The sequence below is a fragment of the Lepidochelys kempii genome, chromosome 11, assembly GCF_965140285.1.
Source record: "Lepidochelys kempii isolate rLepKem1 chromosome 11, rLepKem1.hap1, whole genome shotgun sequence".
Lineage (NCBI taxonomy): Eukaryota > Metazoa > Chordata > Testudines > Cheloniidae > Lepidochelys > Lepidochelys kempii.
Window position 1 is genome coordinate 50678009 of NC_136390.1, and position 27407 is coordinate 50705415.

General features: G+C 38.9%; 1 long non-coding RNA gene across 6 annotated transcripts in view; it reads right to left on the bottom strand.

Moving 5' to 3' along the window:
• LOC140895725 (uncharacterized) overlaps positions 1–24479 on the bottom strand; it is a 91791-nt gene extending 67312 nt beyond the window's left edge. For 2 of the 6 annotated variants that reach the window (XR_012154321.2, XR_012154324.2), the window contains exons 1-7: positions 24373–24478; positions 23952–24254; positions 21133–21238; positions 20411–20523; positions 18288–18446; positions 15850–15943; positions 13462–13637 (exon numbers count right to left, since the gene is read on the bottom strand). This is a non-coding gene — a long non-coding RNA (uncharacterized LOC140895725). Of the gene's footprint in view, positions 1–13461; positions 13638–15849; positions 15944–18287; positions 18447–20410; positions 20524–21132; positions 21239–23951; positions 24255–24372 lie in introns of all 6 variants that reach the window. The other 4 variants (XR_012154325.1, XR_012154323.2, XR_012154326.2 and 1 more) reach the window with 4 other exon arrangements.
• Between the last annotated feature and the right edge of the window lie 2928 nt (positions 24480–27407).

The following is a 27407-nucleotide window of genomic DNA, read 5'->3' on the forward strand; positions in this document are numbered from 1 at the left end:
GGTTAGTCAATCACTGTCTTGGGGCACGGGAGGTGGAGAGTCAAAGAAAAATCAGAAACTTGGGCCTGTGGGAGAAATGATCCTGAAGGAAGTTGGGGAAGCTCCCAATTTTATAGGCTTGGTGGAAACCATGCATAATTTCAGTGTTTCAGATGAGTTTTCCAGATTTCACAACTCCCACTGAATCTCAGTGGGGTGAAAGCGCTTTAGATCCAAAATGGAAAAAAAGATCTGTACAAATCTGTAGCTGCCAGTCTTAACACAGCTCCAGTCTGAATCCACTTAGGGAAGATTCTCATTATTTCATGTAGGAAACAAGTTTCACTTCATAATTGTTTCCAAATGCATTAAGCAGACTGTACTTTTGTCAAATGGCAGAGATTCATTCTACAAAAACCACCAAGAGAACTCAAGCAGATCAGCAGCACAGAATATATTTTAATTTGCTGCAGCTGAGAATAAAGGCTTGCTAGTGGTAGGAGTAAGCTGGTTTTCTTCTGAGTGATGGGGAAAACGTGCGTTTTTTATTTATTCGTTCACTTTTTGTTAGTACAATGGGGCATGCTTGTCGCGAAGTTTGAGAAAAAATAAGATTTACTGATCTTTTATGCGTCGTCAGCACAAGACAAACATATTACAGTTAGGACAAAAGGCTGGTTTAAATTTCTCACTTTTCCATCTTTTTTGTGAGCCTTGAAAGTAGCCACTTTTTAAAAAATTTGGTTGTTGTTTCTCAATACAAGTTCTGACCCTGCAATTGAATACGAACAGATGGGCACCTGCAGAGTCTCAATGATTTCTATAGGCAAGAGGGACTGCCCATGTGCTTCCAGACAGTTTGTTATAGCTTTTATTGGAGAGAAAGCCGTAGTTCAGGTTACATTCTAACTTCCATTCTAAGCGCCTCTTTTGAATCTTTCACCGCTTTCTCAGAAATTGTCCTTTGGAGCAAAGGTTTCCATGCTTGGTCTCTCAGTCCAAAGGCAATTCTTTTGTTTTGAAGTTTAAGCCAAATCCCTTAAGTTCTGTGTAGGTCAAAAGCTTGTCTTTTTCACCAACAGAAGTTGGTCCAATAAACGATGTTACCTCACCTACCTTGTCTCTAAGCATTTGTCATTAGTGAATGGGGAAAAGATTACCCTGTCCATTAAAGAGGATGGCTCAGATATTTTTGCTTACCAATTACTCAAAATAATAATAGTGAATAATGCAGTCACCCCATCCCCCTGATGATACAGGCTTTATACCATATCGTCACATAGGATGAAATCCTGATCCCATTGTAGTCAATAAGAATTTTGCTATTGACGTCAGTGGGGTCAGGATTTTTCACTCAGAGTCTTTATATACCTTCTGATCAAAACCACATATTGCCCATTATCTGGTTAAACTTCATTTATTTTGAATATACAGTCTGATTATAAAAGACACTGTTAATTGATAAGTACTCAGTAACGTGATAGGTCCAGCCCTGCGGTCACTGGAGTGAGTGGCAAATCTCCCATTGACTTCAATGGTTTCAAGACTGGGTCTAATTTCATTTAAAAGGTAAAGTTCAATTGGGAAATAAAATGCACGATGTAATTCTTTTTATCATTCAAGTGGCTCTGGAAAATACTGATTTTTATGCTTTTACAGGACATACACACACAAAATAATCTATCAGCCAGCTGTACTAACCATAAATTTCTAATCAAGTGAAAAAATGAACCTTTGAAATGAATATTCTGCCACTCTACACTGGATATATTCATTTGACAAAGGTTTTCTTTGATAAGTAATCCATAAAAATCAATCCTTCATGTGGACTATATTATGAATAAGACAGTGAGTTTGATGCTTCTTCTCATGTCAGCTGAGCTGTTATTATGTTACTATTTATTTTTTGTACTGTGGTAGCACCTAGTTGCTCCAGTCTCATTTTGCAAGGCACTGTTCTAACACACAAAAAAGATAATCTCTGCCCTGAAGCACTTACAGCGAGTGGAGATACATAACTGTAGAATTTAAACACTCATATGTATGTGTTTACATTGCAACTCTATCCTATCCTGGCCATACTATCATTAGTGGTTGGGGGCCATCCAGTTGCAATCCTACCAGAGGAAATGCACAAGCTGTCTGAGAGGCCACCAGAGGTCGAGCCAGCAATGGACACGGCTGCACTATAATACATCTTTATCAATTTGATAATCAAAATGTATATGCTAGTCAAAAGTTATGGAACTGTCAATGACAAATATCACACACCAACCCCAAATAAACTCTTAATGGCCTAGATCCATAGCTCTATTTGGCGTGACTGGAGGAAGAAAATGCAAATCTGGAGGGAGGCCTACACCAGCTCTACATTGCCTTGGAATCCCTCCTACCCATTTAGGGAAGTTTTATAGCACCAAAAAAGGGGACAGAGAACTGGAGGGAGTTTGGGCCAATGATTCTACAGTACAAGGTAGTTCCTCATGGAGCTGAAAGCCAATGGTCACAGAATCCTCCCCCCTCATCATTATTTGTTAAAACTGTCTGCACGGTGAGCTCTCATTTTTTGTAGAGAGTTATTATAAAGTTGTGACACTGTGACAGGCACCTCTCTCTTCAGACTGTTTACTTTTTTGCAGTGTTACAAAACCAATTGAATATTTATGAAATACATAGAAAGGAAAAAGAAGAAAGAATACTGTACATACTTTGGCCCTGATTCAGCAAAGTACTTAAGCACTTTTCTACCTCTAAACTAGTGAGTAGGCCCACTGATGCTTAAACTTATGCAACATGCTAAATTGAGGCTAAATTACTGTAACTGAATGCAAGTTACATGAGCATGCAACATATGGTGAAACTTGTCTTCAAGTAACCATCCAAAGGATGCAGAAAAAAATTGGCTGCCCGGTAAAAGTGATCTTAAAAGGCCTGATCTTGCACCATTTAATCAATGAGAGCTTTGCCATTACTTCAACGGGTGCAGGATCAAGCCCTAACCGAAGACCTAAAAAAGTTGTACTAGAAACCTTGGTGTAACAGCCAGGAAAGGATTAAAGGTTGCCTAGGTATGACTTCCTTCAGGACATTGAGAGCGGAAAAGCAGGAAAGGCCTCTTGGGACTGCCACCCGCGTTAGCCAGGGGAATGGTTTTGTTTTGTGTTCCTTCATGGGGTTTTGAATAATAAATTGTGCCCCAAGACAAGGGCCTGGAACAACCTGAGGCATGGCACCGGTTCTTTCCTGATGAAGCAGCCCACCAGCTTCAAATGGGACACTCTGAAGTGGCTACTTAAATAAGAGAACACCCTAATGCAAAGGATTCTTTTGTGCAAGCCTTGGTCTCTGGCATCAGTTTTTCATGAACAAAATTGTGTACAGCGATCCATACATTAAGAAATATAGGTATATTCTTATCCTTAGAAGTGCATACTCACCAATTTCTCGGCCAAAAGACAGAATAAATGCATTAAAACTGAAAAGAGTCTTTCCAGCAGAATGATCATATTAATTGTATTGTGAATATTCTTATTAGTCTCATCTTCTTATTATTCGCTTTGTTTACAAACTTTTTAATTAAAAAAAGGTTTATCTTTTAATTCTTTGAGAATGATCTAACGTTTTTTCCCAGAATGCATAGGGACAATGAAGTTTACTTTGAAATTCTAATTTATTACTTGAATTACGTTCTTCTTCTTAATAGTTCCTACTTACTTCTAGGTCTCATTTTGCACTCTTCCTTTTTTAGCATTTCATGCTATAGCACCATTTATATTTTGCTGCAGCTTGGGTTATTCCACCCGAGATGAGGAAACAACAGGCGGGGCTCTCAACCTTTTTCTTTCTGAGCTCCCCCACCTTACCTCCCCCCGACAGGCTATAAAAACTCCATGGCCCACCTGTGCCACATCATCTGGTTTTCTGCATATAAAAGCCAGGGCTGGCATTAAGCAATTGCCCAGGGCCCAAACCACAGGGGGCAATGAGAAGTTAAGTTTCTCAGGCTTCTGCTTCAACCCCAGGTGGCAGGGCTCAGGGCTTCAGCCCCATGCAGTGGGGCTTCACCCAGCGAGTCTAAAGCTGGTCCTGTTTGGTGGCCTCCCTGAAACCTGTTCGCAACCCCCCAGGGATCCCTAGACACCTGGTTGAGAACCACTGCCTCAGGGAATATTTCTCTTATCCATTTACTAATTGAAAAGTCTGAGATCATTGTCTTTCCAACAGGCTTGATCTCCAATTTCTGCTCCTGCTTCAAACAAGACTGATGTATTTCATTACATAGCACTGTGGCTAGACAATTTGCTTGGCAGAATAAATCAGTTGGCAGTTCTTTAATTTTACTTGTAAACACATTACAGAAGGAAGCAGGATTAGTTTCATTAGGGTTCATTAGTTTAATCATTTAGGATTTGTCTCAATATAACAACGGATTTTTCTAAAATGAAATAAAAATTATGAAATATTATAGGCTTGAAATACATTACATTTTGACTACTTTTCTTGTGTCCTAATGAATGTTTATGGGGTATATAGTCTGTTTTATAAGAAGGCATTGTCTACGTTATATTCATTTAAAAAGAGGACTTGATTCATATGCAACAGGGGTTTTCTCAAAGATGAATTTTCATTCTGTACTTAAGAGTGACAAAGTGAAAATCTTTTTGTCCAGAGGCAAACAAGTGACAATGTTGGCTAGCATCATGTAGTAATCATACATTACCTGCCAGCACTTAGCTCAACTTTCATGGCAGCCACTAAAGACAAAGACAATAGGAAGAAGCCATATTGGACATAGTGGGCCAAATTCAGAGGTGAATCTAAGAGACTAAGGTAATCTAAGTGTGAATAAATTGAACAACTGTCATGTCAAGCTTGACATAATAGAAGTATTGCAAATGTTAGGCCTCTAACTTCCGTATTCTGCAAAATGCAAGCCTTGCAAAAATAAAGCTTATGCTTGTGACTTGTGGTCAGGAAACGGGGTGACCAGATAGCGATTTATGCTGACTCCTATGTACTTATCAATCCAAAATTACCCACATTCAAAATCTAATTGGCTACAAAAAATAGATAGACCTAAAAATTAATTATGCATCAATTATACAATGAGGGCAACCACATAAACAATGTGGCCCACCCTGATTGGTTGGTCTGTTCTAAAACACGGCCGTGAGACCAGAGAAAAAGGCAAAGGCACAAGTGTGTGTGTGTGTGCCATTGGTTGTACCTGACCCACACCCCCTGAACCGAAGGGATGTGCACTTCTCAACTGTCTGTACCTGGCCAGTGCGGAAAATGGCAGACTGAAGGGTAACATATTTTTTGGATGAATGCAGGGAAAGTCTATGGAGTAAAAAAGTCTGGTCACTCGAGCCGAATTGATCATAGTCGTATCGATACCATAGTATACAATCAATAGTAGAATAATTATCCTTAATAAAAATATTATTTACTGGAGTGAAGGTCCATATTTTAAATGGATAGCCAGCACTAAAATGAAAAAATCAAATTGCTTTGCAAGGGAATCTTGTTTGCACTTCACAGCTGCTGGAGAAATAGCCCTCAGACTAGTATGGTATGCTATGAATGTGTCAGCTAGGTTAATAGGTGCAGAAAAAGAGAGGACGCCAATATAGATATTGAAGAGCAGAGCTGTTATCCAAGCTGGGGAGGAGGGAAGTTATCTTGGTAGTGACATTTTCAATGAACTGTAAGGCAAAGAGTAGATGTCATCCATGAATCAGAGGTTGTAGTAGTCAAGACAGATGTTCGGCAAGGAAACGGGTAGGGTGTAAACATAACTCCATCCAAGGCAGCAGAAATTTCTAAGTGAACAAGGAAAGAAGAGAGACCTTTAGATTTGTCTGGTAAAATGTCATTAGCATCTTTGGTTTCAGAGGAGCAAGAAAGAGAAATGCCAGATTGAAGGAGATCCAAGGGGCAGGGGAGGAGGATTTTATGGTCATGGAAATAGATCACATACTGGAAAAGTTTAGAGACAAAAGGAAGGAGGAAAATTGCCTGAGAAAGAGAGAGTATCAAAAGAAGGGGCTTTTTAGAAGAGTTATTGGGACAACCATTTTAGGAGATCACACCTCATACTCCAGAAGGGGAAGGACAACATTATACAGGCACTTCGAATAAAGGGATAGATTTCATACAGTTGCATGGAAAACTACAACACTGGAAGGAGAATCCCAGAAGACAATTTGAAGGTTATTATAACCAGGATTTATTCTTTGCTAATCAGATTGTTTTACTATGAGCTGATTAGGTTTAGTTTGCCTACAGCACTATTTCGGCATGGAACTCGGTGCTGTATAAGGTCTTGGTGATAGTGGGGGCTTTTACTACTGCTCTACTGAAGTACTTCTTTTAGGTAAAAGATAATGAAAGACTATATTGATGAGAGGAGATAGGTCAATAGCAATGAGATTGTGTAGCTTCAGTTTGAAATAGACATGTTTCAACCTTTGAGAATGGTGCAGTTTACACTGACTTAAGCAGCACTTTCCTCTCTGACAGGAACTGGCCCTCTGAGACTATCTTATAAAGTAGGGTCAGTGGAGACAGGTTGCTGAGATTCTTTTCCTCCCCAACCACTCTTGCTGTATGGCAAAATCTTTGCTGGAGCTATAAATGTTCATATTTCAAATTTACTCTAACTGCCATCATGTGAATAAAAACTCACTTTAAACATGAGGTTCAGTGTCTTTGTGATTGAAGTATTTTTCAAGAATGTTAGATCTTGGAAAACAAAGTTGAAATCAAAGATTCAGACTGCGGATGATCCTCTATGCAGGATTTTTCCATTCCAGGAAGACAAAGATCGTGGAAGTGGAGGCTCACTGAAGTTTGAGACCAGCTTTATGAATGAAGGGAGTGAATGCATAGGCCTTTGTGACAAAATGCATCAACCATAACTATTTGGCCAAGGTAACAGGTGCTTCCAAGGGATGGAAGTAAATAAATTTAGCCTTAGAAGTGGTTTACATTAACGTCCTTATGTCTGCTCATATCATGAGTATCCTGGAAACTAAAACATGAAGAGTGCAAATGAAATCATTTTTGGATAACTAAAGCATACATTCCTTAGCTACTACCTATGCTCTGGCCATATAAAAAGATATCACCTTTGACATACAGTATAATCAGTACAAGGTTAAATTTATGTAATATAGTAGTTATTTAGCATAGCTCAATACTTAAGAAAAAATACATGTCCTACATCTGACTACAACTTGTATACAGTACCCTTGGGTTCCTCTAGAGTAGACTCAATAAGTGACACAGTCATAGTGCTTATGGAAAAGCTCAGATCTATAATCAGGTGGCCTAATGTGTGCTTAGGGGATATATAACACCATAGTAAGTATACAGGAATTCATAAATAATATTTATAAATATCTACATCTGAAACATTAAAAAATGAAGTTTTCTGAAGAAGACAGCCATAATTATAGGGCATAATTATAGGGTGGCCAAACCGGGGCTCTTTTACAGTTAAAGTGTGGCTCATGGAGCCTATCATGCCCCCACATTCTCCACTTCCAGATAGGTGGGAGGGGAGTTTGTGGCTTCTGCCCTGCGGTGGGATGGTGGGGCTAGGGACTTGTGCCCAGCGGAAAGGGTGGTCTCAGGACTTCATCCCTGCAGGAGGAGTTTGCTGGGGCTCAGGGCTTCAGCAGGAGCGGGGCTAAAGCCCTGAGGCCCGGCAGATGCCTCCTGTGGGGCTGAAGCCCCAAGACCCCCTCCCTGTAGGGCAGAAGACCCTAGGTACACGACCCTTCTGCAGGGCTGAAGCCCCAATCCCCAGCAGGTGCGCCCAGCTCTCAACCTTCTGAAGATTATCGTATTTGGCTCAGAGGGTCAGTAAGTTTGGCCACCCCTGTTATAGAGGAACTCTAGTGTCTCCAGAGCCTCAGTCCTAACTAGATTTCTGTTACAAGCTCAAATTTTACTCTAATTTCAGCAGAACTAAAGCATTCTTAGGGGATCAGCTTGTAGGACTGGAGGTCTCATGGCTACCAAACATATCTTCAAAGAAAATGAACATTTGTTTTGATTCCCTAATTAGTCCTTTCCTGAGGTCCAATGTATTAGATTTTTAAGATCAATAAGTTCTTGGTTTTCTCAGACTTTTTCCTCTAACATGCTTTTAAATCGCTCAATTTTCCTTTGGTTACCCAAATGCTACAAATCTTTCTGACATGTACTGATAAGAGCAGCACTGATTTAGAAGAAGAAGAGATCTCCCTACAGTGACATTAGTACTGAAGCAGGTTCAGAGTATAGCAGATGTTGTGCTTTCAAACCAATGAAACTTTAAGGATAAAGTTTCTTCTCTATCTCTTTCCCAAAAGCAAACTCCTGCCTTAGTCCACAAATACGCCACTTCAAATAGAAGAAAACCTAGAAAAGGCCAATGCAATGTCATGGTTTATTCTTATGCTGGGATGCTTTGAAGAAGAAACTTAACTCAATTATAAGGAAATATGAACACAGTAAGAACCATTTTACAAGTAGAAATAAGAAACACAAAATATGCAACTATTTTATGCACCTAGAGACCCCATCTGAGATCAGGACCCCATTGTGCTAGGCACTGCACAAATATAGTAAGACAGTCCCTTCCAACAATTATTGGAAACTGGTCCAATTGTATATATTAAGATTTATGTGCAATATTTTTTGTTTTTAAGATGGTTTCCTGGTCTTCTCTCTAGCTGTGAGTGAAACATCTTCCACTCCTAATTTTAATTGTTCCTAAACAGCATCAAGGTAACATCACCTTTAAATCTTTCAGCTAAATTCTGCCTTCAGTTACCCCTTGTACAACCTCACTCACTTCACAAAAGGTGTAAGAGGTAGAATTTGACCTTTTGCAAGCAACTGCTGGCATCAGGAGAGCTAAATCATCTCAGTGAGAACCAGCATTCTAGTAGCCATGGCAGGGAAAGGTTAAACACAGGTTAGATTTAGGAAAGATGGAAGGGAGAAAATATAAGGCAGGGAAAGGACAAAAGGTCAGAGGGCAGAAAGACAGAACAGTATTGAAAAGAGAGTTAAGGAACAGAAGGAGTATTCTCTATATCACCTGCAAGCCTATGCGAAAGTCAGTCTATGCCACCCTAAATAATGAATCAGTGGAAAGTTCTCAATTTCTGAGCAAGGGCTAGCCTCACTGAAGTACTTTCTGCAATGCCTCTTCACACCTCCAAGAACCACGGCATGAGGCCATTTCTTCCAACAATTCCAAGGCTCCTGGATTTGTTCTTACATGCAGGTAACAGCAGACAACTGGAAAAAGAAAACAAAAAGGTTGCAGAGCCCAAGGGCAGCTCTGTACAGGATTATAGGACCTGCTTCTCTAGGGAGGAGACCTGTCCTGTCATTTCATAATCTCACTGGTATCTCTTTCAATATAATGCCAGCATAAAAAGCTTAAAAATAAAGATCCCATGGAAATGTCTTGCAGGAATACAAAGATGATAGAATATGAATGAACAGATAATTAGATACGGTATATTATATAAGAAACTAAATGCAAAGCAAAAGAATCACAAAAGGAATTTATCCAGGAAATCTTCTAAACTTTTGACTTAAAAAAAACAAAGAACATACAGTTCTATCTACAAATGTCTAAAGAATCCCAAAATGTACTTGTTCTGTCAGAACTTTCTAAGCCAAAGTTATGAACCCTGCGAACATGTAAACCGCTTTTTGGCATTTGTCCTAAGTTTAAGGAAACCAAAGTCTGATAATTTTGTAAAAACATTACTAAGCATTACTCAGCTTCACAGCCTTGTTTTGAGATATTCCAACTGATTCACTGTGTGTTAAGGTAAGCAATCCAGATTGGAAATCAAGCTGTCAAGGTTCCTTCCCCACCCTGAACTCTAGGGTACAGATGTGGGGACCTGCATGAAAACACCCTAAGCTTATTTTTAAGCTTATTTTTAAGCTTAGGTTAAAATTTCCCCAAGGTACAAACTATTTTACTTTTTGCCCTTGGACTTTATTGCTGCCACCACCAAGTGTCTAACAAATATATAACAGGGAAAGAGCCCGCTTGGAAACGTCTTTCCCCTCAAAATCCTCCCCAAGCCCTACACCCCCTTTCCTGGGGAAGGCTTGATAAAAATCCTCATCAATTTGCATAGGTGAACACAGACCCAAACCCTTGGATCTGAAGAACAATGAAAAAGTAATCAGGTTCTTAAAAGAAGAATTTTAATTGAAGAAAAAAGTAAAAGAATCACCTCTATAAAATCAGGATGGTAACTACCGTACAGGGTAATCAGATTCAAAACATAGAGAATCCCTCTAGGCAAAACCTCAAATTACAAAAAGACACAAAAACAGGAATATACATTCCATTCAGCACAGCTTATTTTATCAGCCATTTAAACAAAACAGAATCTAATGCATATCTAGCTAGATTACTTACTAAATTCTAAGACTCTGTTCCTTTTCTGTTCCCGGCAAAAGCATCACACAGACAGAGAGAACTCTTCCCCCCCCTCCCCCAGCTTTGAAAGTATCTTGTCTCCTCATTGGTCATTTTGGTCAAGTGCCAGCGAGGTTATCCTAGCTTCTTAACCCTTTACAGGTGAAAGGGTTTTTCTTCTGACCAGGAGGGATTTTAAAGGTGTTTACCCTTCCCTTTATATTTATGACACAAGTGTTTTTATTACAGCAGTTGCTGACCTTTCAAAAGACTCTGGCTGCTCAACTAAGATTTGCAGAAGTGAGAAAGAGACCCAAAGAAGGAAGCCACAAGGCAGCTAAATGAACCTTGTAAAAATCCTACTTCAGAGGAATTCTTTTGTGAATAGAGTCTTTGGGGGCAGTTTGGTGGTAAGGACTTATATTGAAACAAACACAAACATGTACCAAGATCTTTCCAATAAGAGTCTAAGTCCTTACAACTGTCTTAGACAGAAAGGGTTGTATTCTCCTCTCGCTTATTGCAGCTGTTCACATTGCTTACTCCATTGACTTCAGCGAATCCGCATTTGCACCCATGTGAGAGGAGAACAAAGCCCAAAGACTATGTGCTAATTATGCATTCTACAGTACAGTAGGAGCCTTCCTTTTTTTTTTTTATTGCAGCAGCAAATATATTTCCATGGCCTGTGACCCAGTTTTCAAAGATCTGTTTCTGTCTCAAGGAAATCTTTGAAAGTAAGAGTGCGGTAGGAAACCAATCTGCTTCTATAGCAGGCCATATATTGGTCTGTTCTTTGTCTGGTATTAAAGATGTTACACAAAAAACAAATCTTTATTCCTTTCTAGTTTATCAGCTACTGGTGGTATCCTAGCCATCTTTAAAAAATATTGGAAGTGAATTTTATGCTGGGATAGCATACAAGATTGACAATCTTACAACTGCCAAACAGAGGCCAGTCAAAAGCCATGTTTAACCAGTTACCCCTCTGCATATTTGTGCGTATGCATGTTCATTGACGCCATTGCAGCCTGTTCATTGCAACCAAGACTCAAACTGGGATCCTTTGTCAGATCAGACAAGAGAAGGCTTCCCCTTCTCTGGGCCAGTATTACTATTGATCTTGTCTCAGTGGGAGTCCTTTAGGGATTAGGGGGGAAGGATATATGTCGTAGACCTTCACTGGAGTCTCAGCCAAGGTTTGAATGAACACAGAACCATCTATTTTTCACTGAAGTTCAGTCTCCATGCCCATTAAGTCCTCGCCTATTTGCCAAAATTACCAATAAGGGTACCATGTGGGATAGTTTTTGTAGGCTGTGTGGTGCCCACCAAGAGCTGAAGCAAGGCTTCTGCCAACATACTACAGATATACTGCCTTTTAGGAAAAAAGAAACAAAAAACTTTAGATGGTAAGATTTTCAGTTGTTACCAGCCTTGTCTAGGTTTCAAACAATGACCTACAGAGGAAAGAGATCATGGACTTTACTTCTGCACTGAGTCATCCAGCTTCATAACCATTTCCACTGAAAAGTTAGGAACAGAGAACCATGACTCCATGTGGCAAACAACAATAAAATGACCTGTATACTAAAGACTGATTGAAAAGTGTGGGAGGGGAAAATGCAGAAAATTTAGAAGCCAAATGTTATATCACTTGACTGTATTAAAGGATGTTATGAAGTTTTCAAATGCTGTTTAAAACTTTGTGTTTTCCAGAAGATATATACAGTATTTGATAACATAATGTAAGCTCTCTTAAACTGCACTTGGAATGAAACTGAGGGATGATGTACCTGTAATACTTAAGACAAGTTTTTTAAGGCTTAATCAAATTATATCTCCTTAATTTAGAGATGTAACCTTATGATTGTACATGGGAGGCTTACATGAATAATGCCCATTAATGATAACGGAGTTAGAAGTATGCAGGATCACTACGGATCCTGAATTACTTTACTGGATGCTCTTAGATTGTCTGAATAGCAGTCAGATGAAGAGCAGAAATAATGCTGATACGAAATCATTGAAACCACTTAAGAGATTTATCTCTGTGTAGTAGATAGACATAATGGCAGTTTAAAAAAAAAATCTGAAGTCAACTTGAGTGAAAGAAATAAATGGACTATGTTCAACAGCATGATATATTTAGAGTTGCTTGTTTTACCTCAGTTTTGACTTTTCTCTTTTTCCTCAATCTTTCATTTAAGAAAGAATAGATATTTGTTCTGCCAACAAAAATAAAAAGCTTGGAAGAAAACGCAAACCAGATAGGGAGCAGTAGGAGTAATGAATAATCTACCAGTCATCCAAAATTCAGATTACATCCAGCTAAACTTTACATTTGTTTTGTAAATTTAAAAGGATATAATCATTTTAGATGGCTAATGCTGCAGAGGTGACTGATCTACACTATATTTCTCAAGTGAAAAGAGGTTTGGGGATTGAAGCAATTGTTTTCTTACTTGAAAAGAAATTACGTTATTGATGTCCTTCATGGAGCTTTAAGGTTATCCTGACAAACTAAAATAGGGAACACGATTATTTTGTACTTGATTCATTTTTGAATTTCAGTTCATTGCCTTATGGTTGAAAGCAGCTAATCCAGAGTCGTTTTCTGGAAAGGGCTATTGCCTTCTTTATAAAGGCATGCTTTTTGTTTGCTAAAGAATGAAGTTGCCTTGATTTAAAGTTTAGCACGGTAAAATGATCACAATATATGGCTGGCTGAAAAATATTCTGTAGAAATATTCAGAGGAAAAAACTGTGTTTTCACTTAGAAAGAGGTTGTTGTGGAAAAAATTACCTTTTCAACTAAAAAAAGAATCTACAACTTTTTGTTTTTCAATTAAAAAAAAAGATCAATTTTTCCTCAGAGGAAATTCATAAAAACTAACATTTTTCTTTTGTCAACATTTACCACAAGGAAAAAATCCATTTTCTAACAAGCTTTAATAGTATACATTAGTAAATATTTAAAACTCACTTCCTAAGCAGCAGTACTTTTCATTGACAATTACAGGTGAACCTACCTTCGTCTTTCTATCTCCAGGTCCTCATTTTCTTTTCTTGCATTGCTTTCTCTCCCAGCTCATGTTTCTTTGTTTTCTCTTTCTAACCCATTTCTTGTTCCTTCTATGGAGGTGATTAAGATGTGGCTTTTTAGTGTGTACCTCTCAGATTTTTCAGATCATTAAGTTAGGCCTTCCTGTTATGCGAGTCAAATCAAAAAGGTACGTGGCTTTCAAACAGCATTAAATGAATTACATGGTAACAGCTATCATGAAAAGTTACAAACATTTTCTGGGGAAGCTCCTGAAGAAGGGACATATTACGTTGGCCTGCCTGCTTCAAAATCTCATGGTTCTCTACTGTTGATGAGCGAAAAATATCCAATACCTCACAATAATTCCTCTTTCAAATTTTACCCCATTTTACCCCTTGGATAAATGTAATGATTTCACTGACCTGAAAGAGGGAAGACTGCTTAACAATGAATCCTGACTCACACTGTTATGTTACAGAACTGAACACAGAAACTTTGCCCGCTAATCAGATGCATCTGTCAGTTATGCTGACTATACAAATAAAGCTCTCTCTATGCGCATATGCATTTTGCTTTCAAATTTAAAATGGCCCAGTTGAGGTCAGTCACTCTGCTCCTTGTGTTAACCCAGAGAAGTGCTGACTTTGCCTCAGTCTTACAGCTGTACATATTTTTTTTAAAATGAGGAATGTGTTTATTTTCATTGATATGCAAACACATGAAGCTCCTTGAGATTGGCTCTTTAGATACTCTGAAAAAAGAAAAGGAGTACTTGTGGCACCTTAGAGACTAACTAATTTATTAGAGCATAAGCTTTCGTGAGCTACAGCTCACTTCATCAGATGCATCTGATGAAGTAAGCTGTAGCTCACGAAAGCTTATGCTCTAATAAATTGGTTAGTCTCTAAGGTGCCACAAGTACTCCTTTTCTTTTTGCGAATACAGACTAACATGGCTGTTACTCTGAAATCTAGATACTCTGAAGCATTCTGGCTGTGATCCCAGGGAAGACAACACCTTCAGGGATTTGTAGTGCTTTAGTATGAGGGAAAAACATAAACCAAAATTTTAAAATGGTCATATTTGGTTGGGCGCTCAAGAAGACGCTCCCGCTCAAAGAAGGCCCAACCACATAACCCCACCGAACACTAAGGAGCCCCAGTCCTGGGGCACTTGAAGCATTAGGTGAGTTGATCTGCCAGATACTTTGAGTGAAATCCTGGCCCCAATGAAAATCAAAGGGAGTTATGCCACTGACTTCAATGGAACAAGGATTTCACTCTTATTCTCTCATGACATACACTGTTGGGCAACCAGACTTCACATCATTATCAATGCACTGAAAAGTATGAGATGGTGCAGATCTTGTGCTAATCATTCTATATGTCTAACAGACCAGTAAAAATACTTTAAAATCCTGCCCACAGATTATGCTTATGCTAAAAATAACTATTTGCTAACAAAATTCCAATTCTTACACTGGCTTGGGAGGAGAAGATTCTGAGACTTACTGGGAAGAAATGAGGTGGTCAGAGTCTGTGAACATTTGGATCAGTAATGGGGAGCGCTCACAACTTTCTAGATGGCTCTAGGACTCATGGCAGGACAGTATGTGCTCCCAAGAATAAGTACCTGCAGAGGTAGTTCTTGGTAGAAAAGAAAAGGTTTGCACACAGTCCTTGATTCACAGAGCTGTAGTTCAAAGTGGTGAAACATTTTGAAGTTACAGTTGGTTCCTTCGGGCACTTATGGTCTATTTTGCTATGAAATGAGGTAAGAAATCAATGCTGCATCCATATGAAAGGCACATCATCTCGAGTCAGAACTAGAGAAAATGACAAGCTTCACAGTAAGAAACTACAAGGAATGAACATTTAACTGTCCAAACCGAATGATATGTAATGAGTTAAATAATTACAACTGAAGGTAGAGTTTGAAACCAGGCTCATTATTTCATTTAAATGGCTCTCTCTCCAGTAGGAAATGGAGGAAGATTTTGAGTATATTGAATTGAGAAATAAGAGTAACACGAAAAAGGTGAAAAAGTGGTTATGGAGGAAAATAATCTCATGTTCTTTAATTTTAAAATATGCATTTCATGGTCCAGTACAAATGGTTTGATCTCATTTTCTGTGCTGCCTATGTTTAGAAAGAAAGGCATGCATCTATTGAAATGAAATAAGCTTTAAAAATGATGATAGAGTTGCTGCCAAATTTATGCCATCTTTGCTGCTATGGTGCTATTATATGAGTGACATATGAGTGACATTGATAAAGTGACATGATAAAAGTTAGATAGTACCAGCTGCTTCAGATAAAATGTTTGCATTTTTTAATTTTAAATTATTAAGGCTAAAACTGCTGCTTTTCATACCTGATTCCTTGGCGATTAATCTTTTGAGGAAAAACTTGCAAAACTTTGAGTAGAGTTCATTTCATTTTTTCCTGAAGTAGATCCTGGATGTCTGCTTTTGTGAACAAAATTTTCATGGTAATTTAAGAAAATGCATTTATTTACTTATTTGGATTTCTACAAACAAATCAGAAATATGCTCTCCTGAGATCTAGGAGCCCTCAATCGAGGCATCTAGCTAAAGTGAAAGTTGTCTAACCACAAGATTTCAGTAATCTGAACTGAAAAAGGAAGGTTAGGTATAGATTATAGCTAGTCACTTTGTCAAATGATGGCTTCTTCAAGGGAGGCCACATCAGTGCTTCTTTAAGAGAATATAAAACTACTCTCCTTGTGGGAGGTGTTGCCAATGACCCATGCCATCTCGTTACTCTGTGGACACTAACACCAGCTACAGAGGGAGCACAATTTCAAATTTTCAGCAGAAAGTTAATTTGTAAAGTGGCTGTTGGGTACAAATTCCTTTTTAAAAGATATTCTCTTTTCAAACATGTTCAATGTAACAAATATATTTCCTTCAATCTTGATCTTCTCAGTGCCATTTTCCCTTATCCTTCTATGAATGATTTGCAGAGGAAGGATACATTGGATACAAGTATACATTGCACAAAGCTTTATAGTTTTTTTGTTTAAAAACCTATTGTTAGTGGTAAGGTTCAAACTAAGGAACCTGGATCCAAATAGGTCATGAGCATGGGTTAGTCACAAAGCTTACAGGTAAGGAAGGCTTAGTCCTCGGTTTCTGGAATGGTGCCAAACTTAGTTCGTACTTGTCTACACTTTCACCTTAAAATGTTCAGCTACACCTGTTGCTAAAATTCATGAATATTTTCGTAGTCTTGACAGTGACCAGTAAGTTAAAATAAAATGTAAGTTATTGTTTCAGTGTAAGAGCTTTGGGCCTTTATCAAGACCACTGTATGGGCTAATTCATCTACTGCTTGCTGCTTCTGCTAATAAAAATAACTTTTTAAGCTGAAGTCTCCATTTCACTGTTATTATTAAAGCTGTAAGAAGTTCACACCAAGATATTTATTGTATTAATCTGATGGTGAAGGAGAACATAAACAATTTGCCTTTGGCAGCACCTTAAGGGAACTAAAATAAACATGAAAAGGTTTGCAAGACCAGGAAGCAGTGGCAGATTAGCCACAGGGCCAACAAGGCTTATGCCCAGGGTCCCGGCTAATTGGGGGGCTGCAGAAGAATGGGCGCCCTCCTCACCTCGCTCTCAAAGACATATGGAGTACTGCATTGGGAATATGCTATCTAGCTCCCCTCCTGTTGCAGTACCAGGCCTATTGTTCTTATAGCACTCACTTCCCCTCCTCCCCCAACACGTTTCTTCTTCTTCTTCACCAAATTTCAACTAGTGTCTGCACGATCATCCTCCCCCTGGACCAGTACGAAAGCTAAATCACTTATGCTCATCAACCTCTCCAAACTGACCTAATTAAGTCTAATTAGCTGATTCCCTGACGTGGGACTTTAGGAACAAAGAAGATTTTACCGTTAGGATATTAGTTTATTTAAAAAAAGAAAAGGAGTACTTGTGGCACTTTAGAGACTAACAAATTTATTTGAGCATAAGCTTTTGTGAGCTACAGCTCACTTCATTGGATGCATGCAGTGGAAAATACAGTAGGGAGATTTAAAGAAGCCAAACATTGCTCATACTAACTTTGTCTCTCAGCCACTGAATTTCTACTATTAAATCAACCAGGGAAAGCAACCTTTAAAAAGGATGGATCCTTAAGACAAATATCATTTAAAACCAAAAAACCTTAAGAAACCAAAACCATGATCTATTACGGCCTTAAGAGAAGACAAAGCAAATATGTCACAATATCAAATAGTAAAGCCTGATCACTTTACTTGCTATGACACAAAAATGCATCAAAATCATGTGCTAAAAATCTTTAAAACTGTTATTAATTACTCTGTAAATAAAAACAAGCTAACCAGAGCTTGTTAAAGGGGAAACACAGACACGTACGTATTCTGGACTAGATGCTAAATTGATGCCAAGGGTCAATTTTTACACGGGTTATAAACCCATGAAATAGGGGTTTCTCTTAGCACAGTACTTAAAACCTTTAACTACAGTGGCACTTACAGTGTTGCTATGACATACATAATACACAGTTTCTAGATCGTTAATGCTGGAGAGGGATCCAGTCCACAAACCCAGTTCCAATTATCCCTGAAGAACTCCAGAAAAATTTGAACCTCGATCTACATATACATTTTGTGGCTGTCCCTTTATCATGGGTTCAATCAAAACCAAAACCTGAAGAAATTGATCTAGAACACCACTGCATCTTTGGATATTTTTTACTTGTAAAATAAATATGCGTGAGCTTAAAAAAAAAAAAGTGAGCAAACAAATAAAAACAAACCTTAAATTTCTTGCAGATGTTATATGCAGTGTAGTTGTAGCCGTGTGAGTCGCAGGATATTAGACACGCAAGGTGGGTGAGGTGTGATATCTTTTATTGGACCAACTTCTGTTGGTGAGAGAGACCAGCTTTCAAATCTCACGGACCTCTTCTTCAGGTCTGAGAAAATTATAGAAGACAAAAAAATAAAATAAACCTCACCCTGTCACCAGTGGGTGAACACTTCACAAAGTGATCACTCTATATCCGATTTATCCATCCTCACATTCAAAGGAAACCTGCACACTTCCAGAAGATGAGCCTGGGAGCTTAAATTCAGTATTCTGCTAAACACTAAAAATCATGGACTGCAGAGACACTGGCTTTATGGTTTATTACAACAATCTGTAACCCACTAATCCTCCTCTATTTATACTAAGCAATCTGTTCCCCTTTGCATTTTGCTGTGATCTGGGAGTACCTTTCCCCGATGTCAAGAAGAGCCGTGTGCGTCTTGAAAGCTGGTCTGTCACCAGCAGAAGTTGGTCCAATAAAAGATATTACCTCATCCACTGTATCTCTCTTGCGGATGTTATAGCAGAGTTCCAACATATCAGGTAGTAATTACCATTACGTACATAGAATTTTTAACAAGTCGCTATAAAACATTTGTCTGCCTTATACTACAAAGGCTATGTTTAAAATATTACACGTGATTTTCTGTGCTACAGTCCAGGTACATATATACAGCCATTTTACATAAGCTGTCCTGAATATTCATGCAAATACACATTCTGCATACACACAGTTCAATCACTGTGTAGTTAGCCCTGTGATATACAACCAAGGACTTGTGCACACGCATACAGTAGTGTGTATACAAAATAGCAGCAAAGATGCATACACAGACCCCAGAGCTGAAAATCAAGCCCTATTCATTCCAGTGGAGAAGGTTCAACATCCAGGGTTAGATCTCTTTTATTGTTATTGTAGTAATACCATACGTTTAAAATATGTTTTAAAAATTAGATTTTCAATTAATAGTTTGACTTATTGCATATTTATTCACTAACTTGAGCTGCTTTGTGTTCTGGATTTGTGCACTGTGGTCTCGGTGGGAAAACAAAAAACAAAACAAAACACACAGGTTCCTGGAGAAAGGTAGGTTTTAACTCTGAGCAAGCCAACGTGACTCATTCTATGATCTTAAGCAAATTGTTTAAACTCCTTGTTACACATTCAGCCCACCTGGAAAAATGGGGATCAAAAGAATGACCACAGTGAGAACTGGAGCTGGGACTTTCCAAGGACAGTTCTTGCAACTGTCTTGCAGAGAAAAAAGCAGCTACAGATTCTCTTTGACTTTTTATAATGGAATAATGGTTTTTATCCTTTTAATAAACCTCTTCCACATTGATTATGGGTGCCTTGAGAGAGACATCATGCAAGTGGGAAGTGGTATTTGGAAACAGATTAAGTCTTCTAGCTGCTCTTCACTGTCCCAATTATGATACTTATCCTGCTGCTAAGTCATAGACATTTGAACTGAGAGAAGAACTTATGACCGCCTACGAGCTAGGAATCCATTAAGTATTGAACAAACTGACACTGGAGGATAGCTGTTTTTGTCTGTAGCTTTCAGGGACAACCTGATTAGCATATATATTTTTGACAACATCCTCCACGCTTCTCCATGTAGTTTATATTTTCCTTTATGGGATTTTTTTTCTTTTTAATTTATAGGACAAATATTTCCACTGCCACTATCTTCTAATTCTGGCTGCCGAAAGTTGTAAAACAAGGAATGAAATCCTGTCCCACTGAAGTCAATGCTAGCTTTATTTCAGACAAGGTTTCTTACATTCTTTTGGCTTATTCTGCAGAAATCTGGCCACCATTTGGAAACATATTTTGGCTCAGTTTTCAAGGGTTCAGAATCAGAGAAGGTGTGGGAACCTATTATAACTTTTCTTCATCTCGGCAAAACACTATACACACAGTGTTACAATATATAAACATGTTGGGCCAGATCCTCAGTGGATATAAACCACTGAAGACAGAATTAACCTGATTTATTCTATCTAAGGATCTTGCCCAGGGTATTAAAGTCTGTTCAGCTGCACACAAGAGTTGTTATTACATACCTAACTTGACCACAAGCTAATATGTTCTGGGTGGGCTGTTTTGACTTTTCTGGCTGTGCATCTTGCCCTTCACAATCTTGTGCACTCTCTTTTGGCTTTGTATTTACACGCATCTGTTAGGATGACATGGTGCCAACTCTTAAGGCTATATGCCAGGTTTGCTAGGCCATAGTTACCAACAAAACAAATATTCAACTTGATTGTGTTCAAAACACTCAACATTCATTTTGCAAAGAGTCCCCTATGTGTAGTAGCTATGCCATTTACTCAGGCCGCAGTCAAACTGTTCTGTGCCTAGGGAGAGTAAGTAAAGAGGCCCTCAAACATTGATAAGGAAAGGAGATGGAATTATAGAAGACTAAAAAGGACTCTTATAGACACCAAACTTGGGGATATGGATCTTAATAAAAAATGAATCCGACCCAAACCTTTGCTCATCCTTTGGAGCGAAGAGAACCCTAACTGGGAATAACAACAACAACAATTGGTAAATTTTTAAAAAATGGTGGATGCTTCTCCACTTACTTGGGTTGGTAAAACACTGTGGGTTGGATTCAAAAGGGGGACTCAGGGGGCTAAGTCCAACTCGGTGGCTGCCCAACCCTGCAGGCATCCACAATCAACATACACTTAAGTTTCTGCCACTAAAATCCCCAAGGCACCTACATTAGGCACGAAAGATCACGACTATGACTCTATAGTCCAGTGCTAAACATACTTACCTGGGCATTCAGACACCCAAGTTCGACTCCTACAGCTGTTCACCACACAGAGGAGGCAATTGAACCCAGGTCTCCCACATCCTGGTTGGATACTTTAATCACTTGGCTACGGAAAATAACGTTGGTTTCATTAATCCCATGCTTACACACCTAACTGTCTCCATGCATCGTATAAAGGAGCCTGGATAGCTAATTCAGAATAGTGAATTCCACTAGGCAGCACAGCAACTAAAAGTTCAGCTCTGCAATGCTCACTCAACTGAGTGGAATTCACCTATGTTCAGAAGCCCAGCACAAGGCCTATTTTGAGGACTTAAATAGGATGTAAATAGTTCATAGAGTCTGCGGCCAGGTTTCTGTACAGGCATGGACTTCACCTTATGATAAAAGCTTTTCTAGTGCTAACTTTTACCTGGAAGAAATCAAGAATTGGAGCCAGTCTTGTGATCTCCATCCTGGTTCTGTGCTGTGTCTGGCAATAGCCTATCATTTCATGTAACAAAAAGCGGCAGAGAGAGGGGAGAGAGGGGGAGAGAGAGAGAGAAAGAAAGGTTGCTCATTGTGTCACACTAGTGAACATAAGAGCTACTTAAGTGGTCTGAAAAAGACAACAGCCAGCCACAAAAACATTAGAAAACAAGTGTGCATGTCAGTGCATGAGTGAGAGTGCACGTCCTAAATGCTGGTGTTTGCACAAACTATTAAACGTCTGTTCACTGCAAAATGTAGGGTAGGGAATTTGACAATCTGGGCACCACAAGTTTGACAAGTTTGCAATGTGTTTATAAAGCATGAGGATCTGCTTCCTGGAATGGTATGCATAACTCACTGCATAATTGCAACAGACTGTTACAATACCTGGACCACTGTGTGGCCAATCCTGAAAGGTAGGTAAGCACAAGGAGTCTTACCTTTCTGTCCCCCCCACCACCACTGCCCTTGCCTCCCTGTACATGTAAAGCCAGTGGCAGAGGTGTGGAGGAGTACAGTGTGTACACCACAGTGAAGTGGAGAACACGATGGTGCAGCCATGTCTTTATTCCTCTCCCATACCGGCCTGGGGAGCAGGGCTAGCATGGGGGAGTGCAGACCACTTCCTTTTATAGAATAGTACAGCTTCTGCTTAGATATTCACTTTACTTCGGAAGCATTCTTATTGTGTTAAAAGCCACCGGACAGCCCTGTACATCCTCTGGAAGAACAGCCAGTATGCACAGCATCACAGCCAGCCTCAGTTCATCACCTCTAAAACGCAGCTCAAAGGGATACTTTAGCTGAAATGTATTTGTCATAAATATAAAGGGAAGGGTAAACCCCTTTGAAATCCCTCCTGGCCAGGGGAAAGCTCCTCTCACCTGTAAAGGGTTAAGAAGCTAAAGGTAACCTCGCTGGCACCTGATCAAAATGACCAATGAGGAGACAAGATACTTTCAAAAGCTGGGAGGAGGGAGAGAAACAAAGGGTCTGTGTGTCTGTCTATATGCTGGTTTCTGCCGGGGATAGACCAGGAATGGAGTCTTAGAACTTTTAGTAAGTAATCTAGCTAGGTATGTGTTAGATTATGATTTCTTTAAATGGCTGAGAAAAGAATTGTGCTGAATAGAATAACTATTTCTGTCTGTGTATCTTTTTTGTAACTTAAGGTTTTGCCTAGAGGGGTTCTCTATGTTTTTTTAATCTAATTACCGTGTAAGATATCTATCATCCTGATTTTACAGGGGGGATTTCTTTATTTCTATTTACTTCTATTTTTATTAAAAGTCTTCTTGTAAGAAAACTGAATGCTTTTTCATTGTTCTCAGATCCAAGGGTTTGGGTCTGTGGTCACCTATGCAAATTGGTGAGGCTTTTTATCCAACATTTCCCTGGAAAGGGGGGGTGCAAGTGTTGGGAGGATTGTTCATTGTTAAGATCCAAGGGTTTGGGTCTGTAGTCACCTAGGCAAATTGGTGAGGCTTTTTACCAAACCTTGTCCAGGAAGTGGGGTGCAAGGTTTTGGGAAGTATTTTGGGGGGAAAGACGCGTCCAAACAGCTCTTCCCCAGTAACCAGTATTAGTTTGGTTGTGGTAGCGGCCAATCCAAGGACAACGGGTGGAATATTTTGTACCTTGGGGAAGTTTTGACCTAAGCTGGTAAAGATAAGCTTAGGAGGTTTTTCATGCAGGTCCCCACATCTGTACCCTAGAGTTCAGAGTGGGGGAGGAACCTTGACAGTGTTGGACACATGAAATGGATGAATGTCCCAACCCTAAATTATACAAGATGGTGATCAGACAACGACACAGACGTAACAATTACAATTAACTTGCCTAATGAAAGTTTCAGGGTAACCACAGGACCTTTATCATAAATCTGAGTTTATAGATCTAGTGAGCAGCAGTCCAAGAAGAAAACTATGCTAATAAAGAAATCCTTAAGAGTTGACCTTCAGTATCAAGTTTGCTTAAAAAAAAAGACTAAAAAGGCAATTGTAATAATGCAAATAACAAGAAACAACTCTTGATATATTGCTTGTAGGTAGGACGAATTCAGCTGATAAATATAAAGTCCAGAGTCTGTTTAATTACTTAGGTACGTCAACTAGAACTCTGTTATTGTACCTGAGCCTACATGGAAAAAAAGTCCCCTTCCTGCAGCTTGACCCACCCCACTGCATTGATGCTGAGGTACTGTTTTAACCATTCTCTCCATCCCACAGTGAAGTTCCTTCCATAGATTCCTTCAGTATTGTACAGAGCTGATTGTGTTTCTCGTATTAAAATGAAACAAAGTCTATATTGACTTGCAAGTCTTAGTTCAGTTATACGTTACAACTTACTATCCCATTTGGCGGTTAGCATTACTGCTATTATTCATAGCTCAGCCATCTTTTTTGAGTGGTTCGGTTAACGTTTAAAACGTTTCTGGATGAAAATAGAAGCTTATCTTGTCAATTGCACGACTTTTCACATACACCTTACGTAAATCAGAAAGCGAGGTCACTGGGGAATGTGCTTCTCGGCAGGTATTTCTATTTTCGCAGCTATATTTGAACTGAGTACAAGTTCTGGCAGCACATTTTAAAACACAGTGAAGTTTTGGGAATTAGCTTTTCTTTCACAATAATGTAAGAGATGCAAATCTGAAATAGAAAAGGTAGAAATACCATCATCTTGTTAGATGTCCAGCCTAAGCCTCTTGGTCAGGTCTGAGCTGGCTTAACTACATGTGATTTTAAGAGAGCTGGTGGCACTCATTACCTTCCAGGAGGGGTGATCAGCACCTTGAAGGCCTGGGACCTGATTTTATAGACTCAGGTTCAGATAGTTTTAATAATCATATGAGCTTCCAAAATAGAGGAGGTTCATTCAAACTAAATCCAAACTGCAATGCTTCTGAGGTTGGCTTGTATCTAATGTAGACATGACAATGGAATGGAATACATAACTTGTGAACAATGGAGCAGTCTATTTTGCAAAGAGAAAAAGGCAAAGCACATCACTTTCAAACAAAAAAGGTCATGATTCATTTTATTAATTGATAATTGCCTTGTAGTCAGTCCCATCATAATTAATTCCCCAAAGGTAATTTAATTTTAATTATTGAAATAGTCAATCATATAAAATTAAGTAACAATTGAAGGATAATAATCAGCTACATACATCTGGCTCACAATATTGTTCTATTGCTTAAAGTGACAATCGCCTTGAAAGCCATTCATCATAGTCAACATGGTTCTGACATCTCAGTAATAACCAAGCACCATACTTACAAGTCTCCACATTCATCAAATCCATGTGAATGTGGATTCACTACACATTTTAAACAAAAATTGGTACATATATTACCCAGATGATTTAAACATACTAAACATAGAGACCTCATGATTAAAGTGTCTGGTTATACCGATGACTGCAAATCCAGATCAAGATATTTCCTACGTTTAATATTAATTCCTTGCTAATTAATGGCTAATTCTGGTCTCTGTATCCACATGCCCTAAACTCGATCTGTAAGTCCACGAACATTAAATGCCATGTCCTCTTCATTCCTCTAACAGAGTCATTTTTGGTGGTGTGGAATATAAGCCTGTACATATCCTGTGCAGCGGATCCTCTGTGGCTGAAATTAAGTCATACGAATGGAACAAACATTAACAAATCTAATAGCCTTAAAGATGCAGTACATCTGATCATGATATTTGGTAAAGGTAGGTAGGTGGAGATGTCAGAACTCTCTGAAAGCTCAATATTCTGGTTGGAGTTATGTTTAACCAGCTATGTGGATGTCATCTGGGGATTGGCTCATTTCTAGGTTTATACAATAGCTTAATTTCAAAGCAAGACAGAAAAGTAAATTAAGCAGAGATTTATGTACTGAATATCCCCACTAGATATATTGCACACAGGACTTTAAAGCCTGATCCAGCTGCATTAAAAATTGACCTATACTTACTCCCTTAATAAAGAAATAAATTCTCGCTAGCCTCACTATAACCCATTTCCCTTTCCCCCGTGAAACATCCTCCCAGAAATTCCTGGGGTACAGAAGATGGCCCAGAATGGGATATCACAAGTACCAGAAACCTCATTACCATCACTGCAATTCAAGGTATGTATGATGTCACTCAATTAGCTTGTGAACTATGTGAAAGTTATGCATATGGATGGAGATAAATGTGTACCTAATGATAAAATAGAAAAAACAACAACAAAACGGTCAGTTCTGAAAGGGAAAGATCACTCAAATTCTACCAGTAGTCAACACTAGCTTTTTCATACTTTTGGCTCAGGCAGTACAAAACCCAAAGATGCTTGGATATCAGTGATAAACACAGAATTAGCTAGAAAGATAAAAACATAGCAAAGAGTAAGTTCATGCATCCTGTATAATAGTTCTGAAGACATATTCATTAATCAATGCAGCAAATTCAGCGCTACCATTTGGGTATCTTCCTGCTAAGGTCCCCATCCTGCTGCCCTCACTCATGTGGATAGTTCTGTATGCAGAGAATTTCAGGGAGACTACTAACAGGACCATTCCATTAACCAGTATTTGTTATTTATGGCCATGATACTAATGCCATATCAGAAGCAAAAGAGATGACACAAGGTTCTGTATCAATAAAGTCCAATTAATTATTGGCCTTAATTTTGGATCTCAGCTAAGGGATGTAATAGCAGTGGCCTTTATGTAGTTGTTTAGTAAATGTTATAATACACGCAAATGGCAGCAGTTCAATACTGAATTGCTATTGAAAAAATTGACAGTGCTTTTGCAAAGTGACTAAAGAGATTAGTGAAAGTGCCAAGTGTTCACTTAGCTCATTTATTGCCAGAAAATGTGTTAGTGACTCTGTGATTGAATTTTTTTCATGTCCTTAAATGACTTGATAATGGATGGAATTGCCAACAGAACATATTTTCTGATGTGATATTTACAAAATTACAAATAGATATTCTTATTCTTATATATATATATATATATATATATATATATATATACACACACAAAAAACTTAATTCTATAGTATAAAGTTGTTAGACTGAATATTTTGCCTCCCCCAAAGAAAATGCTAAAATGAAAGAAATGAAGTCACGAGTTTCAAAAGTAAGGTATCTCAAATGTTGGGTGCCCAGCTTGACACACCTTATAAGGGCCTGAAAATTAGTGTCAAAGCTGGCAGATCCCACCCCACACAAATAGATGGTGGCTGCCAAGTAGAATGTGGTGATGAGGAGAACTAGCAAATGCCAGTGGGAAAATAGCTTTTACAATGAAAAATGCCAAGTAAATGATGGACCCAAATGTCATTGATGAAAATTGTTAGGCAGGCTCAGAGCCTGTACAACCAGAGTGACAGTAGGTCCGGTTTTGCCATCTTCACTCACACGGAATAGCGCCTTGTTCCACTTGTAACCCTATTCCTTCCAGTGGGAATACTGAAGGAGTAAAAGTGTCACAGCTCAGAGCAATTGTATCTGTATTTCCCTTACGTGGTTCAACAAGGGCACCCCCTGGCTTCTGGCTGCCTTTCTTGGGTGGAGACTCACATCCTCTCTCCCTCCTGACTACTGTACTTCCAAGCTGAACAGATCCCAGCCTTCCCTGTGTGCAGTCTGCCTAAGCAAGCCTGCCTTGCTTCTCCCTCAGGTACACAGTGTAATTGCCATCAGTTCTAAGTTACCATACAATACTTTCTAAGGAAGCCTATTTTATTCTTAAGGTAAAAGCATTACAGAAAAAAAAGTATTAAAAATAAAAGAACCTGCAAGCATGCTAATAAGTTTACCCA